Genomic DNA, 10765 nt, shown 5'->3' with positions numbered 1-10765 from the left:
ATAAATAAATAAAGTTAATTTCACATTTCACTATTATGTATTTTGTATTTTCTATCTTTTATATTTTGCACTCATAGAAAACGTGTGACAAACAAATATTAGCTCATTAATTGTTTAAAGTTCAAACTGAAGAAAGTGGCATTGTAAAGAATGTTTACATTGAGAGAAAGAAAACTTACTTCAGTAGATAATCTAAATGAGTCCATAATCCCGTACAATAATTAAAGTGAGCATTTGATTCAAATACTGAGAATGATTATTATGCTGTCTACAATTCCAATTGGGGATATGGTTAGTCTTGGCTATCAAAGCAATTGACTCTATGAGTAGAGACATAGATGTATTTATTGGTAGAATGATACATTAGACTGGACCCAAAATGAATTAATTTTGAATCCATTTGTGAATTAATTCACTTTTGACGTTCGTGGTGTGATTTATCTAAATTCTAAGTTAGTCATTAACCATTCGTATGCAACTCATGTGCTTTGATATAAGTGGTGGTTTATGCTCTAAAAATGATCGAGCCCATATCCGGTATGTTGGGTACATGACTTGTGTATGGCATGACTTTACTAGCAATAGTGGAATTCATAGCTCAATTAAAGAGTTAATGATCTCCTATCGTTGGCATTGTGTGGATTGATAAATATGGAACATGGCCACGAGTTGCTTGTTCTCAAACGAGTAATTTATCACAGTCATTTGTTGACAGCGATCATATTAATCATTAAGAAGACATAATGGTGACAATGAGATAAAATCAAATTGTATTGAGTGAACAAATTTAAGTCAAAGGAATCAAGGATATCATATGAGGGTAACACACACATGACAAGGTCATTGGACAAAGCAGTTGGATGAATTGCTTTTGTAAAGAGTATACAATAAGGAGTTTTCAATCATGGTACTTTTTGTGGACTGACTCCATGATTAAGTAATTGCTTATTATCGAAACGATGCTTCTGGACATAATGACAATCACTAGAGCCTAATTGTATATGTCCAATTGGTCCCTCCGCTAGCTCAACAAAAGCTGGATCGGACTACATTTGAATCAGAAGAAAATTCTACGACTTTGAGAATAATTTAATTAAGTTGATTTATTTGATGTGGAATTAAATTAGGTGGTCGTAAGAATTGTTCAACTAGAGAATTTGATTAAAGAATTTTCTTGAAAAATTAATTTAGAAAATCTAAGTGATTTTTGGAAAAATTAATTTTGATCAAGTAAAATTAAATTAATCAAATTAATTAAAATTAATAATATATTTTTGAAAATAAATTTTCAAGTTAGAAAATTGGCCCAATGGATAATTGAACTTGAAAATTGGACCTCAGATCATAAATTGGGCCCAGGATCCCAAAATCGAAACCAAGACCCAAAAATTGGTCGAGTCAGGCCTAGTATGTGCAATCGAGCTGAAGGTCCAACCGGTGGCTAGACTGAATCGGTCAAGTCGTCATTGACTTGGACCGAACTAGCTCGGGGTGCCATAAGAGTGTCGTACCTGCATCACCAGACACGACAGTGTTAGTGGCTATGACAGCGGCATCCCAGTGGCTGGCGGCGGTTGGTCATCGGTGGTTGAGCAGTGGAAGTAGAAGAGTTATTCTCCTACTGGGACTTTACTAGAGAATTTGATTTCAGATTAATTATTCCAAAAATATTATTATTTTAATAGTTTAATATTAAATTAAATTTAATTCTTTTCTTAATAATATTTTATTAATTTAATATTAAATTTAATTTAATGTTTATCTACAAGATAAACATTCTATTATTTTAATAATATTTAATATTAAATTAATATAATATTTATCAAGATAAATATTAGATTAAATTTAATATTAAAGTGATTAAGTTTAATCATAATTGAACTCTCTAAACTCTCCCTACATAAAGAGAGTCTTGGGTCATTATTTACACTTAAATTCAAGAGATAGTTGTAGAAAGAAAATTCTCTGAAGAGATTATTCAAAAAAAATTCTAGAGATATTTTTCTGATTTACAACTTGACTCAAAAGTTTAGAAAAATTACAAAATTACCCACTGGTAATTTTTGTGAAAAAAAATTCTGATTCGAAGTGAGCCCACACTTGACAGACGTGAGCTTGAGAATAACGGAGAAGACTACTCAGTTGAAGCACTCATCCTAGACAAATTGAAAAGGTACAATTTTGATTGAGTATTTATTACTTTAGATATCACAACCAAGATCTTGTTTTGGAAAATATTTGGAAATTTGGTTTTTCCCTAAATTTATTTTCCGCTGCATTTTCAAAACTCGTTTTTCCAATAGGGATATCTCCTTGAAAGCACCTTTGCGCGGGGCAATGCTGACAGCAAACAAATGGTTACGGGATGAGAATGGGGCCACTAATCAGATAAGTGGTAACCCGATCAGAAAGGATTTTGATGGACATATTGATAGAACGAATCTGAGAGTCATCTAAACACTAAATCCTTATCTGACTAGGGGAGGGAGGGAAGGAATAATAACTGGGTTGGAGTTGACTAATTAGGGGGCTTAGGATCTAATCTGGAAGATAGCCCAATTGAGGTGATAGATGGGGAAAAATGACAATGAATATAGGAAGAGAATCCTAGTGTTTCTGTAATTGGTGATTGATTGGGTTCAGGATTTAATTCTGAGATATCAGCAGCTGCTGAGAAGCAGACTGGACAAATGCAATGAAAATCTTAGGTTGAAATGTTCATGATTTGGGTTAGTCACGGTCAATTACTCGTCTAAAAAATAAGTTAAGACAAACACAACCCAAAATTTTGTTTCTTATGGAGATAAAAATAAGTGCGAGAAGAATGAAACGAGTTAGAATGAAGTATGAGTTCATAAATGGTATTTATGTTGGAGCATATGGATCTTGAAGAGGATTACTTTGAGATGGAAGAGGGATTGTACCATTCAATTGAGGAATTTCTCTCATTCATATATTGATGTGGAGGTACAGGAGGGGGATAGAGGGACGCCATGTTGGTTCACAAGATTCTATGGATCATTAGAAGAGCAAAGGAGAGGAGAGTCATGGAATCTTTTAAGACAATTGGGGAGAGATCAAACTTTTCCATGGTTGGTGATAAGTGATGTAACATCCCGAATTGTTTTTCTTAAGTTTGTACAACTATGTAAAGAATGAGTTATTGATTGATGTAAATCGCGATAAGTTTTAAATTTATGATTGATCGTACTTGAAAACTAACTATTATCACGATGAAGGCAAGTGCACCTATCGAACAGTAGTATAGTTTATAGCAAGTCTGAAATGTCGACCCCACAGGAACTAAAAGTACTAGTATTAACTCTCTTTTTAATATCTAGCCTAAAAATAAAGGGGTTTGTTTTATCTAAATTTAACTAAACTAAGAATGCATAGGAAGAAAATTGGGGAAATAATTTTGAGAAAAACTGATTGATTTGGACAATACCCAAGGAAAAATTCACCTAGACTTCACTTGTTATTTGACTCTGAATTAGACGATTTATTCACTTGACTTGATCCATAGAAATCCCTAAGTTATATTATTATCTCTCTCGAGACTAACAACGTCTAACCCTAGGTTAATTAATTGAAATCTCTTTTTAATTAAAACCCCTAGTGTTGCATTAACTCGATCTATGGATTCCCTTATTATGTTTCACCCTAATTCGGCAAAATTATGTTGCCCTATATCTAGGGGTACAATCAACTTCTCTTAATTATGCTAGATCTACTCTTAGACAGGGACTTTTGCTCCTCTGAATAAGCACATCAATACTTGAATCAATATCCTAAAATATTAAAGTAAGAATTAAGAACTCATAATTAAGAACAAGTCAAATATTTATCATATAATTCAGAAAATAATAACAAGATCGATCTTAGGTTTCATTCCCCTTAGATATTTAAGGGATTTAGTTCATAAGTGTAAAAGAAAACATCTCAGAAGAATAATGATAACAAAACATAAAGAAACCCAAAAATCCTGAAGGAAATTGAAGGGAGATCTTCAGTCTTAAAGGAGAATCCGGCTTCTGAGATGGATCAATCGGCTTCCTTCGAGTAATTCCTTACCTTCTACTCCGTGCGTCCTTTCTGGGTACCTCCTGGGGTGTTTATATAGGCTTTAGAATGCTTCAAAACCCTCAAGAGTGGCCTTTTTCGAATAGAACTAGACTTGGGCTCAACAGGGACATGCCCGTGTGCAAGTGCTTCAACCCGTGTTCGAGTCTGTTGAATAGACACGGGCGTGTGGTCTACCCGTGTAAGGAGGTCTAGGCCGTGTTGATTTCCCACATTGGCCCATTTTCTTTGTTTTTGGCATGTTTCTCGTTCTTTTTACTTTCCCATGCTCACCTAAGTATAAAACATGAAATTAAAGGATTAGGATCATCGAATTCAACAAATCTAAGGAGAAATCATCCATAAATGTGCTAAACATGGGATAAAAATATGTATAAATTATGATTTATCAAATACCCCACACTTAAGCGTTTGCTTGTCTTCAAGCAAAATCCTCAACTCACAATCAAAATAAATTCTTCTCAACTTATAATTCCTATCAATAGTATCTCAAAATAATCTATAAGTAATCATACATTAAAAATTCAACTCGAAGAACATCAAAGTTTCAAACATTCCAAGTTGAGCATTTTATCACGGAAACATAGGTGTCTCCCCTCATCTAAGTAATCACCTTTGATTCAAAATATCACAGAGTTTCACATACTCACTAAAGATTCACTCAAATCACTCGAGGTGTTTAAGGACAAGGAATTTAGCACTCAACAGTCAATATGAAAAGGTATTACCATAGGCTTGCGTGAAAATCAAATCTCTACCATTATAAATTGAGATGATTCATCAATCAAAAGGTCTTTAGAGGGTTGTAACGTGGCTTTGGTTAGGGGTGTGGTCACAGGCTAAAAGAAAAGGTTAGAATTGAGATTGAATTGAAAATTACCTAACTAGAAAAATATTAAAACTTGATAAATTACATTCCTAATTAGAAGATCCTAGAATTGAGCTTTTCTTCATGGGATATGGAATTAAATACTTAAGCTCAAAAACAAAAAAGTTACTACTAATATGTATGTATGTATGTGTTTTTTTTTAAGAACAAGTCAAATAACATAGGCTAGCTATCAAAAATAAAACATAGCTAAGCAATTTATTCAAATCAAATCTCGACAAAAATAGGGATCAAATAAGGGGATTTCAACAATAATGGGTTATGGGTTAATATTGAGGGTAAATCAATGAATAGCTTGTTAGGCTCAAGGGGGTTCACTAAGGGTTAATTATGAGGGTAGACTTTTATGGAGTGAATGGGTTAAACCTAAGTGCCTTTATCATCTTGACATATCAAATCAAAAGTGTAGTCTTGACATGCATAATGAAGCAAGTTCTAGAATAACAATTCGATATTGACGCACTCAAAGCAATAATAGAAGTGAGCATGAAAGAAATAATATATACTTTAAAGGCTCAAGATCTCATAAAAATTATGGCTTTTTGATGTTAAACCTGTGAATTTCAACTCAAGATAATACTTAAACTTGGGGGAACAACCTCAAAATTTTAATTCTCAAAAATCAACTTATCATGCTTGATTCTCTAATTCCTTAAAGTTTAAATAATCAATGCATAAATGCCTATGTTTTAATTCAAGATTTATCAATAAAAATCATAAATTAATCAAAATTCATTCTAATAATGATATGAGTGATTCACGTGAGAATAAGACAAAATTCAGAGATTTTTCTGATAATGATATAAATAACCCCCTACACTAAGATGTACATTGTCCTCAATGTACAAAGATATAAAATAGCAATATAAATATAATATAGAAAGAGAGGAAGAGAAGTGAAACTGCCCTGAGATTGTGGATGAAATCCTTGGATTAGCTAGAGCGAAAACTGAAGATAAAGCTGAAGGTAAGGCATGATTCTGAGGGATAAATGAGAAGACACTACTGTGAAGAGAATTAAGGGAATAATTTGATGATTACCATAAAGATAGGTAGAGTTTAAAAATATAAAACATGAGTCTTCAAAAATAAATAGAAAATAAAAGTAAAGAAAATAAAAATAAAATGAGTTTAAAAAGAGGCACGGTCGTGTCGCCCAACATTAGTCTCACACGGCTGTGTCACACGCCCATGTGGCTCGCGTCCATCCCATGTTTATTGTGAAATGAGGAATTGCCACACGGCCTGAGGACATTCCCGTGTGTATAGGCTGTGTGGTCACATGGTCGTATCGCACGACCGTGCGCGATGTGGTTTGCTTCTCCCACGCCCGTGTATATATGCACACGCCCATGTTATTTTGACAGTATCGACCACGGCTGGTGGGCACAAGCGTGTCACACGCCCATGTTAATTTGGCAGTTTCGACCACAGTTTATAGACACGGGCGTGTCGCACGTCCGTGTTGATTTGACAAAATTGCCTAAGGCCACGTCGTACAGTCGTGGCAATGTATCGAATCCCGTGTTGGGGAAAAAATTTTCTCTGTTCTCACAAGGCCGTATCGCACGACCGTGTCACCTCCCGTGGTATGAGTACGGCCTAAGGCACGCCCGTGGGCTAGGCCATGTTTGCCCCTGTCAACTGTCAAAATTTCCTACAGCTAAACTATGAACAATTAAAGAAAAATTAAACCCTATTTAGTGAGGTTAGTGCTTGGGTTGCCTCCCAAGAAATGGTTATTTAAAGTCCAAGCTATAATCTACCTTGCGGGTATTTTTAGGGAAGTTCATGAAGCTATAGTTCCTCTCTATTGTCTTTGAAATTCTCACCATTGTAGAGTTTGAAGCAATGTCCATTTACCTTGAAAGTGCTTTGTGATGGGTGACTTACCTCTACTGTGCCATATGGAAAGACAGTTTGGACTATGAAAGGACTTGACCATTGTGATTTAAGCTTTCCAAGGAACAATTTGAGCCTCGAGCTATACAACAAGACAAGATCTCCAACTTCAAATTGCTTGCGTTGTCTTAAATGAGCGTCGTGGTAGTGTTTCGTTGCTTCCTTGTATAGGCGTAAATTTTTATATGCATTGGTTCGCCACTCATCTAACTCATTCAATTGCATCAACCTATTTTCACCTGCAAGTTTGGGATCAAGGTTTAGAAATTTTATAGCCCAGAATGCCTTGTATTCTAACTCAAATGGTAGATGACAACTTTTTCCATAAACAAGTTTGTAAGGTGATGATCCTGTGGGGGTCTTAAAAGCAGTTTTGTAGGCCCATAGAGCATCATCTACTTTCATCGCCCAATCCTTCCTGTTCGATTCTACTGTCTTTTCTAGGATACGTTTAAGCTCTCTGTTCGCCACTTTGACTTGGCCACTAATTTGAGGGTGGTAAGGGGTAGCTGTTCTGTGGTGAATTCCGTATTTCTTTTCTTAAGGATCTTGTCAAATTGGGCGTTACAAAAATGAGTACCCCTATCACTGATGATTGCTCTAGGTGTTCCAAATCAAGAGAAAATTTTCTTAAGGAAACGTACTACTACTCTAGCATTATTAGCAGGTAAAGCTTGGGCTTCAACCCATTTGAACATATAATTGACAGCTACTAAGATGTATTTATTCCCAAATGAACTAGAGAATGGACCCATGAAGCCAATACCCCAAACGTCAAATATTTCACTTAAAAGCATATATGTTTGAGGCATTTCATCACGTTTAGAGATATTACCTGTCCTTTGGCATTTGTCACAAGAAGTAACATACATGTTGGCATCTTTAAATAGAGTGGGCCAATAAAAACTTGATTCGAGTATTTTATGTGCGGTCTTATTATTCCTACTGTAATGTCCTCCAGTCGGTCCTGAGTGGGAATGTTCTAAGATCTTCAATGCTTCTATCCTTGTAACGCATCTCCTAATGACTTGGTCTGCACATATACGGAAAAAGAAAGGGTCTTCCCAAAAGTATTTTTTCACATCAGTAAAGAATCTCTTTTTTTTCTCATGTGTCAACCCTTTTGGGATAATGTTAGCGGCTAAAAAATTTGTAATGTCTGCAAACCAAGGTACCTCAGAGTTAGATATAGCAAAAAATTGTTCTTCAAGGAATGAATCATTTATTTCAACTTCATCTAGCTCTTTGGTACTTGAATTTTCAAGCCTGGAAAGATGATCAGCTGCGAGATTTTTAGTTCCTTTCTTATTCTTAATCTCCAAGTCAAATTCCTGCAATAACAAAATCCATCGAATGAGTCGAGGTTTTGCATCAGTCTTAGTTAAAAGTAGCGAAGAGCATAATGGTCAGTATAAACGACAACTCTAGACAATATTAGATATGGCCTAAATTTATCGAATGTAAAAACCATAGCTAGCAGCTCTTTCTTCAAGGTGGTGTAGTTTTCTTGTGCGACTGTCAAAGTTTTGCTAGCATAATAGATAGGTTGAAAATGCTTATCTCTTCGCTGTCCCAAAACTGCACCTACTGCAAAATCACTCGCATCGCATATTAGTTCGAAAGGTGAATTCCAATCAGGTGTAATTATAATTGGAGCTTTAGTCAATTTATCCTTTAAAGTATTAAATGCTTCTAAACATTTCTGATCGAAATTGACAGGCACATCTTTTTCTAGTAATTTAGTTAAAGGCTTAGCTATTTTAGAAAAATCTTTAATAAATCTTCTATAAAACCCAGCCTGTCCTAAAAAGCTTCTAATAGCCTTAACCGATTTAGGGGGAGGTAGTTTTTCAATGGCTTCAATTTTAGATTTATCAACCTCAATCCCTTTACTAGAAATTTTATGTCCTAACACAATACCTTCTTGAACCATAAAGTGACATTTTTCCCAGTTGAGCACAAGATTTTTTCCCTCTCATCTTATTAAAACTCGTTTTAAAATTTTAAGGTGAAGATGGAAAGAGTTACCGAAAATTGAGAAATCATCCATAAATACCTCCATGATGCCTTCTACGAGTTTGTCAAAAATGGCCATCATGCAACGCTGAAAAGTAGCAGGAGCATTACATAATCCAAAAGACATTCTATGATAAGCAAACATACCGTATGGACATGTAAATGTTGTCTTTTCTTGATCTTCAGGAGCTATTGGGATTTGAAAATAGCCAAAGAGTCCTTCTAAGAAGCAGTAGTACATTTGCCCTGATAATCTTTCCAACATTTGGTCAATGAATAGAAGGGGGAAGTGATCTTTTCTCGTGGCATCATTCAGCTTTCTATAGTCAATGCAAACTCTCCAACCTGTGTCTGTCTTTGTTGGGATTAATTCATTCTTCTCATCGGTTACAACAGTCATGCCTCCTTTCTTAGGAACAACTTGCACTAGACTTACCCAAGAACTGTCAGAAATAAGATAAATAATTCCAGCATCTAGGAGTTTAATTACCTCAACTTTAACAACTTCCTTCATGTTGGGGTTCAGTCATCTTTGGGCTTGCACACATGGCTTATATTCATCTTCCATTAAAATTTTGTGGGTGCAAAAAGAAGGGCTGATCCCTTTAATGTCAGAAATTTTCCAAGCTATGGCCCTTTTATGCTTTCTTAATACTTGGAGTAATTCCTCTTTCTCCTTGGGTTGCAAGTTAAATGCAATAATTACCGGTAATGTAGAATTATTTCCAAGAAATGCATATTCCAAGTGATTCGACAATTGTTTAAGTTCCAGTTTGGAAGGTTCTTCAATAGAGGGTTTTTGTTTAAGTTCATTGTTTACCTTAATACCCTCATACTCTACTGTTCTTGGGAAGGTTTCATTGGAATTTAGTTCAATTTCTATCTCAGAATCATCATCCACCCCTTCTCTTTGAGCAAGAAACAGTTCCATCGTGTCCTTATGTACTATTTCCTAAAAAGAATCTTAAGTGACATGATCAATAGAGTCAATAAAATAACATGAGTCATCCTGTTCCCTAGAAAATCTCATGGCATCATAAATTTTAAAAATAATCTCTTCATCACCTACTCTAAGTACCAATTTACCATCACCCACATCAATAACAGCCCTAGCAGTGGCTAAAAATGGATGACCTAAGATTAAAGAAACTTTAACATCCTTATCCATGTCAATCACAACGAAATCAACAGGGAATATAAATTTATCGACTTTTACAAGTACGTCCTCTATAATTCCCCTAGGATATTTAACAGATCTATCATCTAATTGAATACTCATTCTAATGGGTTTAGGTTTCCCAAGACCAAGTTGTTTAAAAATTTTATATGGCATCAAATTAATGTTAGAGCCTAAATCGGGTAGTGCCATATCAACATTAAAACTACCAATTAAGTAGGGAATAGTAAAACTTCCTGGATCTTTCAGTTTGGTTGGCAGTTTATTTTGGAGTATGGTTGAGCACTCTTCATTAAGTTCCACTGTAGATAAGTCTTCAAACCTCCTTTTGTTTGTTAGAGGCTCTTTTAAAAATTTTGCATATGTAGGCATCTGTGATATAGCTTCAACAAAAGGTAAGTTAATATGCAGTTATTTAAAAAGTTCAAGAAATTTACCGAATTGTGCATCCATGCGGTCTTTCTTCAACTTTGCTGGATATGAGATTGGTGGTTTATATTCCTTTGGCATTGGATTGTCATTGTTTTCAGGTTTTACCTCCTCTCCTTTGTTTCTGCCAGCTTCTTGTGGTGGCTTCTTTTCAGATTCAGCTAACATTTTCCCACTCATTAATGTAAATGCTTTTACATGCTCTTTTGGATTGGGTTCGGTGTTACTAGGTAGACTTCCTGGTGGTTTTTCTGAAATCATCTTAGCCA

This window comes from Gossypium arboreum, chromosome 1 (genome assembly GCF_025698485.1).
Source record: "Gossypium arboreum isolate Shixiya-1 chromosome 1, ASM2569848v2, whole genome shotgun sequence".
Taxonomy (NCBI): domain Eukaryota; kingdom Viridiplantae; phylum Streptophyta; class Magnoliopsida; order Malvales; family Malvaceae; genus Gossypium; species Gossypium arboreum.
This window is presented reverse-complemented; position numbering follows the sequence as displayed.